Raw genomic sequence first — 20,196 nt, forward strand, 5'->3', positions numbered from 1 at the left:
GACCGGTACAGCGGATGAGCACCGCAGGCAGGCTGATGGGTGGCCTGGGTAGATGAGCAGGCTGATTCGGCTGATAGCCAGACGGGTGTTCCAGGTAAGCAGGCTGGGGGGCACGGCAGGTAACAGACGGGTGCTTCCAGATAAGCAGGCTGGCGGGCACGGCAGGTAACAGGCATGTTCTTCCAGGTAAGAAGGCTGGCGGGCACTGCAGGTAACAGGCAGGTGCTTCCAGGTAAGCAGGCGGACAGAGCCCATAGACAGACTGGCGGACTGGACTGTAGACAGACTGTTGGGCTGGATAGTAGATTTCACATAAATAGTCCAAATGTATAAAGAAATGAGAGTACTCCCAATATCACTTATATATACAAATTCTTACACAGGTGTACGGTAATCACCAAGTAAAGAAAGGAGTAACAAAAGGAATATTAAAATAAATATTTTATTTGAGACATATATAAAAAATTCTTTTTTTGAAAAATAAAAGGGAAAGGTACCAATCAAAGGAAGGCACAATAGGAGCTATTCAGTACTAGGGAGGATATCTAAATGAGACACTTACTGTAAATGAGGCTAAAGTTGTCCATAATCAAAATTTAATGATAAAAAATATATATCTATTCAATAGCGTTCTCTGTGAATATGATGTGATTCGAAAAATGATACAATTAATCAAAATAAAGAACACAGAAAACACACAGAATTAGCCTATATGTTCCACATCCTGGGGCATATCACCAACAGCAGCATGTCAGGTGAGAGAAACAACAATGATAGAACCAGCAGTGTTATCGTGCCTTAATCACATAACATGATACGGCCAAAGAATGCAAAGCTCTCCTCTAACTGACATGCCCATTGCCAAAGTGAGTCCTCCAATGGAAAGTGGAATATCATACACAAGTATCAATACCAGATAAATAGTCCACAATAAAGTCGTCAAAGAAATATCCCATACTTATGTAAACACTCCTGCTTCCTGCCCCGACGCGCACGTTTCGCATTAGCTTCTTCTGGAGGCGTGGATAGTAGTCAGACTGGCGGGCTGGACTGAAGATCAGACTGGCGGACAGGAATGACTTGCAGAGGGACCTGAGGGCTGAAGCAACAGTAAGAAACACAGAGCACCAACCTTGCACGGGCACCTCCATATTGGAGGAGGTGCTTTAAATATGGTAAAGTCCTCCGGCCATTGGCCGGGGACTTTTTAGGATGGCGCGTGCACGCCCTAACCACAGCGCCCAGGAAGCTGCGTGCACCAACAGCAGCAGCAGCATAGGGGCTGGAAGACACCGGACCAGGAGCACGGCGGTAAGGAGGACGGCGTCTCTGCCTGGCAGGGGGCAGAGACGCCGATGCTACAAAAGGAAATTACAAAGTCAGGTATAGGTAAGTTAGTAAAAGTCAGGTATAGGTAGGTTAGTAGAGGGAGGAATCCAAATCAGTTCATTTGTGGAGATTTTAAGTTCAGGCTTTTGTTGAAGATAGAATTATAAGAAAAAAAAATTCCCATCTGACAACGCTGGTGGCAGAGGTCACGAATCACAGACAGTTCATTGGACAACCAAGGAGTACAAGCGAAAGAGACACAAAGCAGACACAGAAGAGGCAGGGGAACGCTGTCAAAGGTCTGGGACAGTTTTCTTATACCCTACCAGCACCCAGGCCCTGATACACGTGGTACTCTTACAAGGAGGGAAATGTTTTGGAAGATGCAGAAGGACTACCTTGGCGACCGTATCAGCGTCCTCCATGATTCCTCTCTCTGCCTTACAACTTTTGGTTATCCAAGCTGGACACGTGACATGAACTGTCTCTCTATGCCTTGGAGGTCCTGGCCGCTAGTGTAGCGCCCCGAGGGTTCGGCCGCTACAGGGGTATTGCACCTCTGCCAGAGGTGTAATATTCCACTCCCGGGTAAGGATGGAGTATGGACCAGGGCTCAGTTAGCTGCATACAGCACACAAACCCCATTTCCGAGGGACAGCTCAACGGTGCTCCCACTAGACAGAAGTGCAGGCACGACCGACTATGTCCCTGCCTGGAGTGGGGAGGGGGGTGGAACACCCGGTGCTGTAGGGGCAGATAGGGGTTGGTTCCTGAGCGTAGGTAGGAGCCCATTGGTTGCTGGTCACCTGGGCTCATGGTCAGAGGGAGGTATAAAAGGTGGGCACCATCTTAGATCGAGGTTCGTTCTGTCCAGAGAGGAGAAGACAGTGAGTAGAGGCTCTGTAGGAGCTCTACTCCAGGAGGGCCTAGTGAGAGGCCGAGGAGGAGGTGAAGGGGAGCTGTGGTGCCACCTGAGCCCAGCTCCAAGAGAAAGGAACAGGAAGGAACGGAAAGGGAGAAGAAGAGACAGAGAAACAGAAGGGCTCAGGAACAAGAAGGTGGAAGGGACCCTAAGAACCCACGAGAATGCAGGGTGAAGGGTCAGGCAGATTAAGGGTACCGGATCCCGAGTTGGTGGAGGAGAAACTACCCTCAGCCAAAGACCGGTCGTCGTGATCATCTATTGGTGCGACACCTCATCAAACCTGCTAGGAAGGCACCATATAGGACAGCGTAGGACGGGGCCCACGTTTAACCGCACAAGTCCGCGGCAGCTGGACAAAAGTGGGTCACTGGTGAGGCAGGCCAGAGAAAGGACAAAAGGGGGTCCTGAGCCATACTTCTGAACTGCCTGGGAGTTGACCGAGCCCCATACCTGGTGGACGCAGCACGGCTCGGGCGGTCACTACCTGTACAGAAGTGACCTGGAGTACCTGAACTGTGAGTAAAAGACATTGGACTGCAGTACGTTGTCTGTGTGCTCTTTCACTCCTGCAGCACTACCGGTACTGGGACTCTCATCACCATCACTCCCACCATCCACTACACTGCCCTGGGGCCGCACTCTTCCCGTGGGGAGTCACACCATCCCAGCTGCACACATCATCAGCCCCAGCGGACTGCCTTGCAGCGGCGGTTCCTAATCACCGCAATCCACGGGTGGCGTAGTCGGACATTATCTAAAGTACAGTAGCAGACTACCATTGGTCTGACCACCCTGAGCAGCGGGACCGGGCCGCCACTACTACCCCCATCGTTACCCTATCACCCGGATCCGCGTGCCCCATGGCCCAGGGGGCGAGTCACTAGCGTTTTGTCAGAGATGGTTTTTAGTGCCGCCGGGGGCATTATAACTGATATAACTGATACGCACATCCACCTGTCAATTGAAAATGCTGACAGGCTGACTCTTATCAAAATGAACAAGGACTGGATTGGGCCAGACTTCTCAACATCACCAGCTGATAGCACTGAACATAAACTCAAATCCAGTGGTTATTTTTTGGGGGGTCTATTCCCATGCACCCCTTCACACCAAGACATGGGTATACCCTTTAGGAATTGTTCTGTTTTATGTCACCCTCCTCCTTCTCCTCATCCTCCACCATATCATATCAGGGTGACCGTGACGCAACACCCACATAATTTTTTTGTAAGGGTGTTTATAATGCCCATAGGAAATTTTTTTAAAGGCCTTCCTCTAACATTCTGTATGTTATACAGTATGTTCATGTATACCCCGCATGGGTAAATGTAAATGTTTTCCAGCCCATGCACTTAGTGCATGGGCATTACCAGTATAGGAGACCCACTACTTAACAATGGTAACAAACAATCATGCCATGCCCACATATTTTTTTTAAGAGTGTTTCTGATTAGAGACAATCGAATATTTCAATATTCATTTTGAATTACGATCGCCATTTTTGCAATAATCGCAAATGTAATTGTCGAATATTCGCAAAACATTGCCGAACGCCATTCGATTCAATGGGGGCCAAAACCAAACTCATACACAACACCTTCAAATGGGACCAAAAGCTGCCAAAATACATCAACTTAGGTGCATACACCAGGAAAGTGTAATCAATTGACCCAGAGTACAAGTAGTATAATTATTATTTATTATTATAGTGCCATTTATTGCATTGCGCTTTACATGTGAAAAGAGGTCACCGACTGGTACAAAAGGAGAGAGGACCCTGCCAGCGAAGGCTCACAGTCTACAAGTGATGGGTGAGGATACAGTGGGTGAGGGTAGAGCTGGTCATGCAGCTGTATGGTGGAGCGAGGGTTACTGCAGGTTGTAGTGACTCGCCCAGGGTGGATATGGGGGGGGAAACTCGGTACCCAGACCTTGACCTTCTATGGGATGTCACGGCAGTCGGCTCCCGGGCCTGTACCCTGGGGTCACTCTTTAAAAAGGGGATTGTTAATAGTTTTGTCTCGTGACGCCACCTGTGGTTCCCGGTAATGAGTACCAGCGCTGCTGCAGACCTCCGGGGGGTGATGGGATGGCAGCTGAGATGTTTCTGCTCCCCACAGGCGGAGCGGGCCCCCGGGGCAGAGTTGATGGAAGGGATGCAGGTGAGAGGTGGCCCGGTCAGGTCAGGGGGAATGACGGACACGCACACAGGGGGTTCGCTTCAGTACCTTTACCGGTGTAGATGGCAGGTATGGTCCAGGGTACTTGATAGGAAGGGTGCACTTCTGGACTCTCCCCAATGAGCGGGTATAAGGCTTCCTGATCCGTTTCTTCCTCTCACTCTGAAACTTCTGACCAGCCTGAAACTAGGCCTAGCTTCTATGCTGTTTCACTCTCTCACCTGTCTGCTTGTAGTAGAACTTTTCTTTGGCTACCACTATCCCTGGACGCTGGGGCCTTCGTGGTTCCTAGTTCTGTAAAATGATGGTAGCTTCAGGTTGACCAGGGATCTGGAATCCTCCTGGTATGCCGGTTGTCCCTATTGGGTGTAGAGGACCCTGTAGGCGCGGACCTGGTGTCTGGCTTGTGTCCTGGGGTGAGCTTCAGATGCTCCTCTGCCCCCTTAACTCCTCTCTCCTTGCCTCGGCCACACTCGGGGCCCTCAACACAGCAGCAGACGTGCTGCTCCTTCACTGATCTAAAGTGTCAGCACACTCTGCCTGCCTAACTCCACCCTCCAGTATATATATCCCTAACAGGGCTCCCTCTGGTGGTATAAGGTGGAAGGGTGGAGGTGTCTGTTATGTAATGAGGGCCTCTTGTAGAGAAGTCCGTCCATGCACCCTTTTGGGTCCTGTGGTACCTGTGATAGCAGGGTGTCACAGTAGGCTTGTCGGAAGAGGTGGGTCTTCAGCTTCCTTTTAAAGTTTTCAACAGTAGGCGAGAGTTTGATATGTTGGGGTACAGCGTTCAAGAGTAGGAGGGATGCATGGGAGAAATCACGTATGCGATTGTGGGAAGAGGAGGAAAGACAGAGTAGAGAATGAGATCTTGTGAGGATCATAGGTTGCAGGTAAGTACTGGGAGACTAGGTTACAGATATATGGAAGAGACAGGTTATGGATGGCTTTGCATTTCATGGTTAGGGTTTTGAACTGGAATCTCTAGGCAATGGGGAGCCAGAGAAGCGATCTTATAGATTGCAATCTTATAGATTGCTGGAGCGAGACCACAGTAAAATAGCAGCCATAGAGTGTCCGGGAATCTTCCCACAGACTTTTCTTAGCCAGGGCTGCTTCTCGGCAGGGTTGGACGGACCCACCAGAGAACCGGAAACTCCTCCGGTGGGCTCTACCTTCTCCTTCAGGAGATTTCATAGTGCAAACCTGGCAGGTCGTGATGATGATAAACAGGGTCGGACTGGGGCACCGGGACACCGGAGAATTCTCCGTTGGGCCCGGGTCCTTGGCGGGCCCCTGAGCAGGACGCATGGGGCCCGCTGGTTAACATGGCCGCTGGCGCACCTGCACCAGGGCCCGAAGGTGGAGAGGGGGCCCTTGCAGTGCGGCTGATGAGGGTAATCTGGCCTCCTTCGTGGACCCCCAGGCTCCGGGGGGCCCATGGCCAGATTGCCCTCATAGTGTGAGGCGGACATGGAGCGATGCGATCCTTCCCGCTCCGCTGCTGACTGGAGTAAAATGGCAGCAGATTGGAGAGATCCATCCTGTGCTTCCTGCCCGGCGCTTCCTCCCTGACACAGGCTCGCGCTGCTTGATGATGTCGCCATGCAGTGCGGGTCTTTGTCAGGGAGAAAGATGCCGGGCAGGAAGCCGAGGACGATGCTGCGGGTGAACGAGCAGAGATGGTAAGTGTTGTTTTTTTTTTTTTTTAACTAATACAGTGGTGATAGAGGAGGTGGAGGGGAGATGAGGGAGAGCAACAATGATGGAGGAGGTGGAGGGAGATGAGGTAGAGCAATGGTGATGGAGGAGGTGGGGGAGATATGGGAATTGTGATGGAGGAGGTGGGGGGAGATATGTATGGAATGGTGATGGAGGATGTGGGGGGCATTTGGAATGGCAATGGTGATGGAGGAGGTGGAGGGAGATGAGGTAGAGCAATGGTGATGGAGGAGGTGGCAGAGATATGGGAAAGGTGATGGAGGAGGTGGGGGGAGATATGTATGGCATGGTGATGGAGGATGTGGGGGGGATATGGCATAGCAATGGTGATGGAGGAGGTGGGGGAGATATGGCAATGGTGATGGAGGATGTGGGGGGGATATGGCATGGCAATGGTGATGGAGGAGGCGGGGGGATATATGGCATGGCAATGATGATGGAGGAGGTGGGGGAGATATGGCAATGATGATGGAGGAGGTGGCAGGAGATATGGCAATGATGGAGGAGGTGGGGGAGATATGGCAATAATAATGGAGGAAGTGGGGGAGATATGGCAATGATGATGGAGTAGGCGGGGGAGATATAGCATGGCAATGATAATTGAGGAAATGGGGGAGATATGGCAATGATGGAGGAGGTGGGTGGAGATATGGCAATGATGATGGAGGAGGTGGGGGAGATATGGCAATGATGATGGAGGAGGTGGGGGAGATATGGCAATGATGATGGAGGAGGTGGCTGAAATATGGCAATGATGATGGAGGAGGTGGGTGGAGATATGGCAATGATGGAGGAGGTGGGGGAGATATGACAATGATGGAGAAGGTGGGGGATATGGCAATGATGGAGGAGGTGGGAGAGATATGGCAATGATGATGGAGGAGGTGGGGGAAGATATGGCAATGATGATGAAGGAGGTGGGGAAGATATTGCAATGATGATGAAGGAGGTGGGGGAGATATGGCAATGATGATGGAGGAGGTGGGGGGGATATGGCAATGATGGAGGAGGTGGGGGAGAGATATGGCAATGATGATGGAGGAGGTGAAGGAGATATGAAAATGATGGAGGAGGAAGGGGAAAACAATGATGGACGAGGTGGGGGAGAACAATGATGGAGGAGGTGGGAGAGAGCAATGATGGAAGAGGTGGGGAGAGCAATGATGGGGAATTATTTGGACACTATATGCTGTTAATATATTATTATGTGGTATTATTCAGTCACTATGTGCTGGTAATATGTGGTCTGGTCACGGGTGTCACTGTATTTCTCCCTTGTATGTAGTATTATTCGGTCATTATGTGGTGGTAATATGTGGTCTGGTCATGGTGTGGCAGTATTTCTCCCTTCTATGTGGTACTATTGGTGCTGGTATAGAGGATTGTGTTGTGTATGGTGGTCATTTGTTCTCTCTGATATTAATTAGGAGAAGATTCTTTATTTCCATTAGTGATTAAATGCTTGGAACAAGATGCACTTACAGGGGTTCACCGGGGAAAACAAGTAATCAACTCTCCACAGGATAAGTTATAAATTAGTGATTAGTGAGAGTCTGATACTGGAACCCGCACCGATTGGTAGAATGTGGAGTTTTTATCCCATTAGACTTGACCACTGATTTATTTATTCCCTCAGTGGCTGTTCTTGTTTTCTTCTGGAAGCCACAAAGAGAATGAATGAGGCTGCGGTCAGATGTCCCACCTGTTGCTGCATTTTAAAATGGGGAAAACTAAGTGTCCTGTCAGGGACAAAATGTCCCCATTTTCCGATCAGTGCGTTTTCCAATGTTCGAACCCAAGCGATCAATAAGTTATCACCTATTTTGTGGAGCCCATGGATCGGTGATAACTTCTTTTAACCAAAGAACCCCTTTAATGCAAAGTAATGTAATTGTACATCCCAGTTATGGTGGCGCACAGTATATGTGCAGGAGCCTCCTGTCATTTACAGTCGACGCTCCACTATAACGGCGATATCGGTTAACGGGTATTTGCATATGGCTGTAGGGAGGATCAATTCCTCTTGTTGGCCCCAGACACCCCAGTCTTCCATCTCCTTAGCTTGCTGCTGGTACTTTTCTATGGGAATCAGCTTGGCTCCAACCAGCCTGGAATATTTCCAGTGAACTATGGCGCGACCCCATGGTATTAGCAGTGCCCCCAGTACCAGTAGCGAAGCCATCCACAATTTCCTTCTCAGGAATTTTATGTGGTAGACTGAGTGGCTGCCCAAATACATTAGTTTATCACAAAGGAGCTGAAGATACTGAGTGGCAGTAGGTGCAAGTTTCTCCAGCATGTTAGATATCAAAGGGAGAACAGAGAGGGCAGCACAGTGGCTCAGTGGTTAACTTAGCACTGAAGCCTTGCAGCATTGGGGTCCTGGGTTCAAATCCCACCAAGGACAACTTCTGCAAGGATCAAGCCATAGAGTGTCCAGGAACCTTCACACAGACTTTTCTTAGTCAGGGTTGCTTTTCGGCAGGGTTGTCCATCAGGAGAGTTCAATCATAGCGCAAACTTTGCTATGGGGCTCTTCAGCGGGGGAGAAAGGTGGGCCCTCAGAATCAAATGCTCTGGTGGGCCCAGTATTCTTCAGTCTGACACTGCTTCTCGGTGACAGTTGTATTTCACCCCAGCCATATTCTTTAGCTCGGTGAAAGGACTGGCATAGAGGGATACCATATTTACTCCGGCTGTCATTTCTCCCAGGAAGTCCTTTAATGCAGCTTGTTGCAAAAGCAATGGCAGCCCATCCAACATCAGCTCACACTTCTTGGTGTTGCTTCGATGCACAAAAATCTTTCTTTGCGCCTTGAATTTCATGAATACAGCTTTGGGCAATGGCCTGATCTGCAATGCAGTTTGAGAAATAACGTGCATAAGCACGTTCAATCCACAGTAAAAAAGCAGCCACAGAGTGTCCGGGAACCTTCACACAGACTTTTCTTAGCCAGTGTTCCTTCTCAGAGAGAGTTGTATTTTATCATAGCCATATTCTTTAGGTCGGATTAAAGGACTGGCATGCAGGGAAACCGTACCTACTCCGGCTGTCATTTCTCTGCCACCAGGTTCCGGCCATGCCTGGCTGTATGTTCAGTGGTGAGAGCCACAGATCAGGCTGCTGTGTTACAGCTTTCAACAACTCTGCAGCGGTATGCGGTTTGTCACCTAAGCATTAAGCATATTATCTTCAGCACAGCCTGTTGCCGCTTTGCCGAGTCAGGGCTACAGTGCTTCCAGCTTGTGACTGGTGTGGTCATTTCGGAGATGGAGGCCGAACAGGAGGATGAGGAGGTGCAGGAGCTGTAGAATGTGATTACATTGAGGTTACATTGTCGAGTCTGGTTTTTATACTAAAGAAAGATCCTACTGTGTTTTCATTTATTTATTTATTTTTTACGTCTCTTCAAATGTGTATTGGAGTGCATCCTAATTTTTGGCAGCCCTTGAAATTGCTGCATATGAATTAACAGTATAGGAGACCCACTCCTTAATAATGGGAAGGACAATTCAAATAGATACTATATTCTAGAATATTAACTTATCTGAAATTCTTTTATGGGTGAGGTATCGGAGTATGGATAATGTATTACACCAATCTAGCCAGGTATTATTGCCTTATACTGCGTGCTGCCCAAAGAAGTGTAAAATTTATTCTATTCCCTATCGATAATGCTGTTAGATGCATTTACAATAAGGACAGGTGCTAGGTGGTATCATCAGCTCCAGATGAGTGGTCATTCTGGCCATATCTTCCACGGTCCATAACTTTTTTTTTCAGTATTTCTTTGGCCTTATATACAAGTCATTACCCTGGAAAGAATATTTCTTAACATTTTTTCCATTTTAGCTTGTTTTTTGTATTTTTTTTGTCAGTCCATAAAAGTGGCATAATACTCTGACAACATTGTTCACAGATAATCAGATATGCTATTTGTCAGCGACTAGTGTTGAGCGAGCACTAAAATGCTCGGGTGCTCGAAGCTCGGGCCGAGCTCACTGTGATACTCGGGTGCTCGACCCGAGCAACGAGCCCAATGTTAGTCTATGGGAGACCCGAGCATTTTTGCGGCGGCACCCCCGGCAGTCTGTAGAAAGCCTAAAAAGTGCCCAAAACGATAGTGACAGTGCTCAAATGACATGGGGACAGCATGGGGATCGCCCCAGGAAGCATTTCTGACCCCCCAGGTCACTGCTGTCAACAACATGGTCAGAGGTATTAAGCCACTTTTACGGGCTCACAATAAAAAGTTCAAAAACGAAACTGAAACTGCTTTCCTGTGAAATATGTTAAGGAACATCCTTTCCAGGGTAAAGACTTGTGTATAAGGTAAAATAAATAACCAAAAACAAAAATACTCCTCCACACCTTGGGCTATGTTCACAAGTAGCATTTTTTTTGCGTTTTTGCACTTTTGTATTACTTTCAACCGTGACAAATGCATTCACCGGGAAATGCCATTTTAACATTTTACAACCTTATCTTGCCATGTGCTGTGTGACACATGCATACAGTGCTGAAAAGACATGGGAACAGCATGGGGAAGACCCCTGGAAGCATCTCTGACACCCAGGTCACTGCCTAAAAGTGTGCTCATCAGAAGTGATCCTTGCCGCATCAGAAGATTCAGACTTGCAACTATCCCCGTGTAAGTCCTTGTCCCAGGGCAGTGTTAAATTGTACCTCTCCCATTCCTTGCAATGCAAGCGCAAGTGTGCAGCCTGCCACCCACCCACCCCCAGGCTGCAATACCATACTGCTAGCTTGCTTGCACTTGAAATTGGGCCTTTTAGGCATGTGGAGGCGGAATCTGGCCACCACGTCATGGCTGCGTCGGCAGCCTGGTATCCATACTCAGTCCCCAGCCACCCGGCGGCCGGGTGTCCACGCTTGGTCCCCAGCTGCCATGGAGCGGCGGGGTGTCCATAAACGGTCCCCAGCTGCCCCTATTTGTCCCGGTAACCTTCCCTACACTTTTCTTAGCCTGGCCTGCTTTAGGGCAGCATTGGCCGAGCCCACCAGACAACCAGACTCCTCCGGTGGGCCCTGGCTTCTCCATCAGGGGAGTTGAGAGTGCCAAGGTGAGGAGCATGATGATGATGATAGAAGTTAGCATCAGCTTTGTTTTCTTGGAATGCAAGCGTAAGTGTGCAGCCTGCAACCCACCCACCTCCAGGCTGCAATACCATACAGCTAGCTTGCTTGGACTTGAAATGAGGCCTTTTAGGCTTGTGGAGGCAGACGCCGGCCACCATGTCACGGCTGCATCAGCGGCCAGGTATCCATACTCAGTCCCCAGCCGCCCGGCGGCCGGGTGTCCACACTCGGTCCACAGCCGCCAGGGGGCGGCCGGGTGTCCATACTCGCTCCCCAGCCGCCCTTATTTGTCCCGGTAACCTTCTCCACACTTTTCTTAGCCTTGCCTGCTTTAGGGCAGCATTGGCCGAGCCCACCAGACAACCATACTCCTCCGGTGGGCCCTGGCTTCTCCATCAGGGGAGTTGAGATTGCCAAGGTGAGGAGCATGATGATGATGATAGAAGTTAGCATCTGCTTGGTTTTCTTGGAATGCAAGCGTAAGTGTGCAGCCTGCCACCCACCCACCCCAAGGCTGCAATACCATACTGCTAGCTTGCTTGCACTTGAAATTGGGCCATTTAGGCATGTGGAGGCGGAATCTGGCCACCACGTCATGGCTGCGTCGGCGGCCTGGTATCCATACTCAGTCCCCAGCCACCCGGCGGCCGGGTGTCCACGCTTGGTCCCCAGCTGCCATGGAGCGGCTGGGTGTCCATAAACGGTCCCCAGCTGCCCCTATTTGTCCCGGTAACCTTCCCTACACTTTTCTTAGCCTGGCCTGCTTTAGGGAAGCATTGGCCGAGCCCACCAGACAACCAGACTCCTCCGGTGGGCCCTGGCTTCTCCATCAGGGGAGTTGAGAGTGCCAAGGTGAGGAGCATGATGATGATGATAGAAGTTAGCATCAGCTTTGTTTTCTTGGAATGCAAGCGTAAGTGTTCAGCCTGCAACCCACCCACCTCCAGGCTGCAATACCATACTGCTAGCTTGCTTGGACTTGAAATGAGGTCTTTTAGGCTTGTGGAGGCAGACGCCAGCCACCATGTCACGGCTGCATCGGCGGCCTGGTATCCATACTCAGTCCCCAGCCGCCCGGCGGCCGGGTGTCCACAGTCGGTCCACAGCCGCCAGGGGGCGGCCGGGTGTCCATACTCGCTCCCCAGCCGCCCTTATTTGTCCCGGTAACCTTCTCCACACTTTTCTTAGCCTGGCCTGCTTTAGGGCAGCATTGGCCGAGCCCACCAGACAACCAGACTCCTCCGGTGGGCCCTGGCTTCTCCATCAGGGGAGTTGAGATTGCCAAGGTGAGGAGCATGATGATGATGATAGAAGTTAGCATCTGCTTTGTTTTCTTGGAATGCAAGCGTAAGTGTGCAGCCTGCCACCCACCCACCCCCAGGCTGCAATACCATACTGCTAGCTTGCTTGCACTTGAAATTGGGCCTTTTAGGTATGTGGAGGCGGAATCTGGCCACCACGTCATGGCTGCGTCGGCGGCCCGGTATCCATACTCAGTCCCAAGCCGCCCGGCGGCCGGGTGTCCACGCTTGGTTCCCAGCCGCCAGGGGGCGGCCGGGTGTCCATAAACGGTCCCCAGCCACCCCTATTTGAAGGACAGCCTAACCACAAACACGTGGACAAGTGAATGTGGCCAGGGATGGTCCATCTCACTGACGCCTTTACACTGGGTTATTATTGTGGAAGGCGGGACACAGTTGGACACTGGGATGCAACACGTCCTCCAGACATAGAGGATTGCGGGTCCTGGGTCAATCAAGCTTCAACACAAAGTTCAGAAGGTAGACAGCAGCAGTGGTCGGCCTCCTACACAACGAGTAAATTATTCATGATCATGAGGCCATCCAACTCCTTAGCTTTCTGTTCCTTGGAATGCAAGCGCATATATGTAGTAGCGGCTAGGCCTGAGGTGGTCAGCGTTTTGGCGCATATCTTACCTCCTCCGAGGATTGCTGGATGTTTTCCTGCTACTTTCCCAGTTCTATGACTCCCGTTAAAACGAAGCTTCAGGTGATGAATGATGGATGAGGTGGTGGCAAAGGAGAAAGAGCAGGAGGAACAGGGACCATTCACATCAATATCAGGCCAGTCAACCACACATGTCTTGTAGGATATATTTCAGTACCAAAAGGAGCGGTTCGGCTACTCAGTTATAGGGCATACAGTGAGTGCAATGCCTACCAAAAATTTAGAGGCACTCCAATGCCCTTTGGAAGTGACATGGAGGTCAGAGGGCCTTAACTAAACCGTTTTTTCCATTTATGGCAACTGGGTCTCCTGTACACTGTTGGCCTAAGCAGTGAAAGGAAGGCTTTCCAAAAATTATGAGGAACTGCAATGCCCCTTGAAACAGACGTGGATTACAGTGTACTAAAAACTTTCAACCCATTATTGGGGAGTGGGTCTCCCTTAGTGTTGGCCTATGCATTGAAAAGCAAAAGCTGACTAAAATTAGGAGGAAATGCAATGCCCGTTGGAAAAGTCGTGGAGGTTAGAGTTAATTAAAAACAACATTTCAATGCCCGTTGGAAGAGCTGTGGAGCTGAGTGGTTTAACAAGACGGTTTTAATGCCCCTTGGAAGAGACGTGGAGGTCACAGTAGCTTAACAAGACAGTTTTAATGCCCCTTGGAAGAGTGGTGGAGGTTGCAGTGGAATAAAAAGACAATATCAATTCCCCGTGGAAGAGACGTTGAGGTCACAGTAGCTTAACAAGACGGTTTTAATGCCCCTTGGAAGAGTGGTGGAGGTCGCAGTGGAATAAAAAGACAATATCAATGCCCCATGGAAGAGACGTGGAGGTCACAGTAGCTTAACGAGACGGTTTTAATGCCCCTTGGAAGAGTGGTGGAGGTCGCAGTGGAACAAAAAGACAATATCATTGCCCCTTGGAAGAGACGTGGAGGTCACAGTAGCTTAACAAGACTGTTATAATGCACCATGGAAGAGTGGTGGAGGTCGCAGTGGAACAAAAAGACAATATCAATGCCCCGTGGAAGAGTGGTGGAGGTCACAGCAGCTTAACAAGACGGTTTTAATGCCCCTTGGAAGAGTGGTGGAGGTCGCAGTGGAATAAAAAGACAATATCAATGCCCCTTGGAAGAGTGGTGGAGGTCGGAGTAGCTTAACAACACGGTTTTAATGCCTCTTGGAAGAGATGTGGAGGTCACAGTGGAATAAAAATACAATATCAATGCACCTTGAAAGAGTGGTGGAGTTTGCAGTAGCTTAACAAGACGGTTTTAATGCCCCTTGAAAGAGACGTGGAGGTCACAGTGGAATAAAAAGACAATTTCAATGCCCCTTGGAAGAGTGGTGGAGGTCGCAGTAGCTTAACAAGATGGTTTTAATGCCCCTTGGAAGAGTGGTGGAGGTCACAGTAGCTTAACAAGATGGTTTTAATGCACCTTGGAAGAGACGTTGAGGTTACAATAGCTTAACAAGACGGTTTTAATGCCCCTTGGAAGAGTGGTGAAGGTTGCAGTGGAATTAAAAGACAATATCAATGCCCCGTGGAATAGTGGTGGAGGTCGCAGTAGCTTAACAAGATGGTTTTAATGCCCCTTGGAGGGGACGTGGAGGTCACAGTGGAATAAAAAGACAATATCAATGCCCCTTGGAAGAGTGGTGTAGGTCGCAGTAGCTTAACAAGACGGTTTTAATGCCCCTTGGAAGAGAGGTGGAGGTCACAGTGGAATAAAAAGACAATATCAATGCCACTTGGAATGGTGGTGGAGGTCACAGTAGCTTAACAAGACGGTTTTAATGCCCTTTGGAAGAGTGGTGGAGGTCGCAGTAGCTTAACAAGATGGTTTTAATGCCCCTTGGAAGAGTGGTGGAGGTCGCAGTGGAATAAAAAGACAATATCAATGCCCCTTGGAAGAGTGGCAGAGGTCGCAGTAGCTTAGCAAGACGGTTTTAATGCCCCTTGGAAGAGATGTGGAGGCCACAGTGGAATAAAAAAACAATGTCAATGCCCCTTGGAAGAGTGGTGGAGGTCGCAGTAGCTTAACAAGACGGTTTTAATGCCCCTTGGAAGAGACGTGGAGGTCACAGTGGAATACAAAGACAATATCAATGCCCCTTGGAAGAGTGGTGGAGGTCGCAGTAGCTTAACAAGACGGTTTTAATGCCCCTTGGAAGAGACGTGGAGGTCACAGTGGAATAAAAAGACAATATCAATGCCCCTTGGAAGAGTGGTGGAGGTCGCAGTAGCTTAGCAAGACAGTTTTAATGCCCCTTGGTAGAGACGTGGAGGTCACAGTGGAATAAAAAGATAATATCAATGCCCCTTGGAAGAGTGGTGGAGGTTGCAGTAGCTTAACAAGACGGTTTTAATGCCCCTTGGAAGAGTGGTGGAGGTCACAGTAGCTTAACAAGATTGTTTTAATGCCCCTTGGAAGATTGGTGGAAGTCGCAGTGGCATAAAAAGACAGTATCAATGCCCCGTGGAAGAGACGTGGAGGTCACAGTAGCTTAACAAGACCGTTTTAATGCCCCTTGGAAGAGTGGTGGAGGTCGCAGTGGAATAAAAAGTCAATATCAGTGCCCTGTGGAAGAGACGTGGAGGTCACAGTAGCTTAACAAGACGGTTTTAATGCCCCTTGGAAGAGACGTGGAGTTCAGAGTAGCTTAACAATACGGTTGTCATGCCCCTTACAAGAGCCTTGCAGTACAGCATATTCAAAACATTATTCCCATTATTGGGGATTGGGTCTCCCATAGTTTTTGACTATGCCTTCCAAGCAAAAGCTGCCAAAAATTAGGATGGAGGAACTTTCAATGCTGGCAAACAAGAGCCATGCAGTACAGCATATTAAAAACAATATTCCCTTTATTGGGGAGTGGGTCTCCCATAGTCTTTGCCTATGCCTTCCAAGCAAAAGCTGCCAAAAATTAGGACGGAGGAACTTTCTATGCTGGCAACACGGACCACGGTCACCCTGGTGGTATAGTGGTGGTGGAGGCTGAGGATAAGGATAAGAGCAAAAAAATGCCGAAATGAGGAAGCGTATACCCATGTGTGGGTGTGAAGCGGAGCATGGGAATACACCTCCCGAAATAACACAGTAGATTTGACTTTATGTTACTCTGCTGTCATTTGGTGGTGATGAGAAGTCTGGCCCAATCCAGCCCTTGTTCATTTTGATAAGGGTCAGCTTGTCAACATTGTCAGTTGACAGGCGAGTGTGCTTATCAGTTATAATTCTCCAAGGAGCACTAAAAACAAGCTCCGATAACAAGCTAGCGGCAGGGCAGGCCAGGACCTCCAAGGCGTACAGAGCGAGTTCATTCCAAGTGTACAGCTTGGATACCCAATAATTAAAAGGCACAGAGGAATCACGGAGGATGCTGGTACGGTCGGCAAGGTACTCCCTCACCATCTTTTGAAACTTTCCACTCCTTGTGAGAGTACCCTGCACCTCAGGGCCTGTAAGCTGGGCAGGTTTCAGAAAACTGTCCCAGAACGTTAACAGTGTTCCCCTGCCTCTGCTGGATTGGAGTTGCGTCTCTCTCGCCTGTACGCCTTGGTTGGGCAACGAACTGTGACCTCTGCCGCTAGAGTGTTCAGATGGGAATTAATTTAACAGTTCTGCAGCAAGGGCCTTCTGGTACCGCCCCATTTTTGTAGACCTCTCCAACTCAGGAATAAGAGAGTGAAATTTCTCCTTGTAGCGGGGGTCTAAAAGTGTCACCAACCAGTAATGACTGTCACCCAACATTTTGACAACGCGGGGGTCACGGTTAAGGCAGTCTAACATAAAGCCAGCCATGCGTGCCAGACTGGTAATGGGCAAGACTTCCGTGTCCTCACCAAGATCACGACTGACCATGCTCTCGTCCTCCTCCTCCCCCCTGTCCTCAGGCCACCCACGCTGAACCGACGGTATGACAGTTGTACAGGTACTAAAGTCTACATCGCATGATACCAGCTCCTGTTCTTCCTCATCCTCCTCCTCTTCCTCATCTGCCTCATTGTCCCCCAATGCACGTTGGGATGAGATGAGACTGGGCTGTGTGTAATAGCCTTTTACGGCTTCTTGATCCATCTCATCATACTCTAGCTGCAATGCCTCCTCTTTAATTCTCTGCAGAGAGCGTTGCAAAAGACAGACAAGTGGGATGCTAACGCTATTGATGGCGTTATCGCCACTCACCATCTTGGCGGACTCCTCACAGTTTGTCAGGATGGTACATATGTCAGACATCCATGTCCACTCCTGAGGTCTTATGTGTGGAGTCTGACCTGAATATTGACGGTCTTGTTGCAGCTGGTACTCCACAACTGCTCTCTTCTGCTCAAAAATCCTTTGCAACATATGGAGGATAGAGTTCCAACATGTGGGGACATCACACACCAGTCGGTGTGCCGGAAGCGCAAACGCTGCTGCAACACAGAAGCTGTAGCCAACTTGCGAAAATGAGCTGACAGGCGGCGTACTTTGACGAGCAGATCTGGTAACTCTGGGTACGATTTAAGAAACCGCAGAACCACGAGGTAAAGCACATGAGCCAGGCATGGTACATGTGTGATCTCGCCTTGCCTCAGAGCTGCCACCAGGTTACGGCCATTGTCACACACGACCATGCCTGGATATAGGTTCAGCGGTCTCAGACACAGATCTGCCTGCTCTTTCACAGCTGTCCACAACTCACAAGCAGTGTGAGGTTTATCACCTAAGCTTATGAGTTTCAGCACAGCACAGCTTGGCTGAGGCAGTACTGCAGTGCTTCCTGCTTGTAACTGATGTGGTGATATCTGAGATGGAGGCTGAACATGAGGAGGAGGAGGAGGATGATGCGCAGGAGCTGTACACTGTGGGGGCAACTCTGACTGACATAGGGCCCGCAATCCTCGGTGTGGGGAGGATGTGTTCCGTCCCAAGGTCCGACTGGGTCCTGGCTTCCACTATGTTTACCCAGTGTGCTGTCAGGGAGATGTACCGTCCTTGGCCACAAGCACTTTTCCACGTGTCCGTTGTCAGGTGGACTCTCCCAGTAACTGTGTTGTTGAGGGCACGGCAGATGTTTTGAGACAGGTGCTTGTGTAGTGCAGGAATGGCACACCGGGCAAAATAGTGTTGGCTGGGGACTGAGTACCGAGGGACGGCCACCGCCATAAGGTTGCGGAAGGATTCGGTCTCCACCAGCCTAAAAGGCAGCATTTCCAATGCAAGCAGTCGTGAAATGTGCGAATTTAGGACTGTGGCCTGTGGGGCATTGGCTGTAAATTTGCGCTTACGTTCAAAGGTCTGGGATATGGACAATTGAACGCTGCAGTGGGACGTGGACGTGGACGTTGATGCTGTTTCTTGAGAAACTGCCATAACAAGTGTAGACTGAGAGGAGGGGGCATCTTTGCATGCAGTATGGACAGGGGATTGCCTTACACGCACAACAGCGGAAGAAGCAGTGGTGACACCCGCTGACACTGGTCGTGGATCCTGGGGTTCGCCCCACAAAGTCAGGTGTTTTGCTGCCATGTGCCTGATCATGCTGGTGGTAGTCAGGCTGGTAGTTTTGTCACCCCTGCTGATGCTGGTATGGCAGGTGGTACAAAGGGCCTTTTTGGGGTTATCAGCAGAGTCTTTAAAAAAATTTCAGACTCTGGAAGACCTACCGGTTGTACTGGCAACGTCCCTCGTGTTGGTGTTACAGGGAACTGTTGCCCGCCTTCTGTGTGCGGCCACAACACTGCTTCTTCCTGCCTGTTGGGGTACTCTGACTCCCTCCCCCTGTGAGCTGCATAAATAATGAAGATCTCCATTTTTTTTTCTCTTTCAAGCATTTACAGTGGGGAGGTGCTATCAGCCTATCAGCAGCGCACACACGGAGCGAACTGCTTTTTTTCACACAAGCAAGGGCATGTGTCATTGGCAGTGTATGTCATATGTCCTTGCCCTATAAGACCCAGCCATTTTCCACGTAGCCACCATTTTCTCACTGCTGCAGCTGCGTGTTAGATGGCACCGCTGTTGCTGTGTGCGCTATACCTTGTTAATTTCAAGCCAATTTTCGCACAAATCTACAGATAGCTTGGGAGTAGGGAATAGTCGTGATTGCAGTCCTTTTGAGGACTAGGTTACATCATTTCCTACGACTTTTATCAGGCAGGTCTGTGCTCTTAAATAGATAGGTTTGGCGTAAAGACTAATTGTAATTGCAGTCCTTTTGAGGGCTAGGTTACATCAGTTTCTATCACTTTTTGCAAGGCATGTCTGCGCCAGTGCTGTGCAAGTTTTTTTCACAGCATTTAGCTAAATCTAAGTAAGCAAATCCTTTTTGGCCTCTTGCAGTGTGTGTTACTCAGTGGAGTAGCCGATCTGTGTTGCAAGCTACACCACCTGTGTATAGAATACAATTTTTTTACTGCACCTAGCCAAGTAAAACCTTTTGGGCATAGCATCATTCTATTAGTCCATCTATACTAACCTCCACCAGGTTGAAAATTCAAAATAATTTTTATCTGCATCTAGCTCTGAAAAAATATTTGGTCTTGTAGCAGTGTGTGGGACTTGTTCTATTAGTCCATCTATACTAACCTCCACCAGGTTGAAAATTCAAAATAATTTTTATCTGCATCTAGCTCTGAAAAAAATATTTGAGCTTGTAGCAGTGTGTGGGACTTGTTCTATTAGTCCATGTATACTAATCTCCACCAGGTTGCAAATTCAAAATAATTTTTATCTGCATCTAGCTCTGAAAAAAATATTTGGGCTTGTAGCAGTGTGTGGGACTTGTTCTATTAGTCCATCTATACTAACCTCCACCAGGTTGCAAATTCAAAATAATTTTTATCTGCATCTAGCTCTGAAAAAATATTTGGGCTTGTAGCAGTGTGTGGGACTTGTTCTATTAGTCCATCTCTACTAACCTCCACCAGGTTGAAAATTCAAAATAATTTTTATCTGCATCTAGCTCTGAAAAAATATTTGGGCT

The sequence above is a fragment of the Phyllobates terribilis genome, unplaced genomic scaffold (genome assembly GCF_046119375.1).
Source record: "Phyllobates terribilis strain yellow unplaced genomic scaffold, ASM4611937v1 Scaffold_7__3_contigs__length_470593459, whole genome shotgun sequence".
In the NCBI taxonomy this organism is placed as follows: Eukaryota; Metazoa; Chordata; class Amphibia; order Anura; family Dendrobatidae; genus Phyllobates; species Phyllobates terribilis.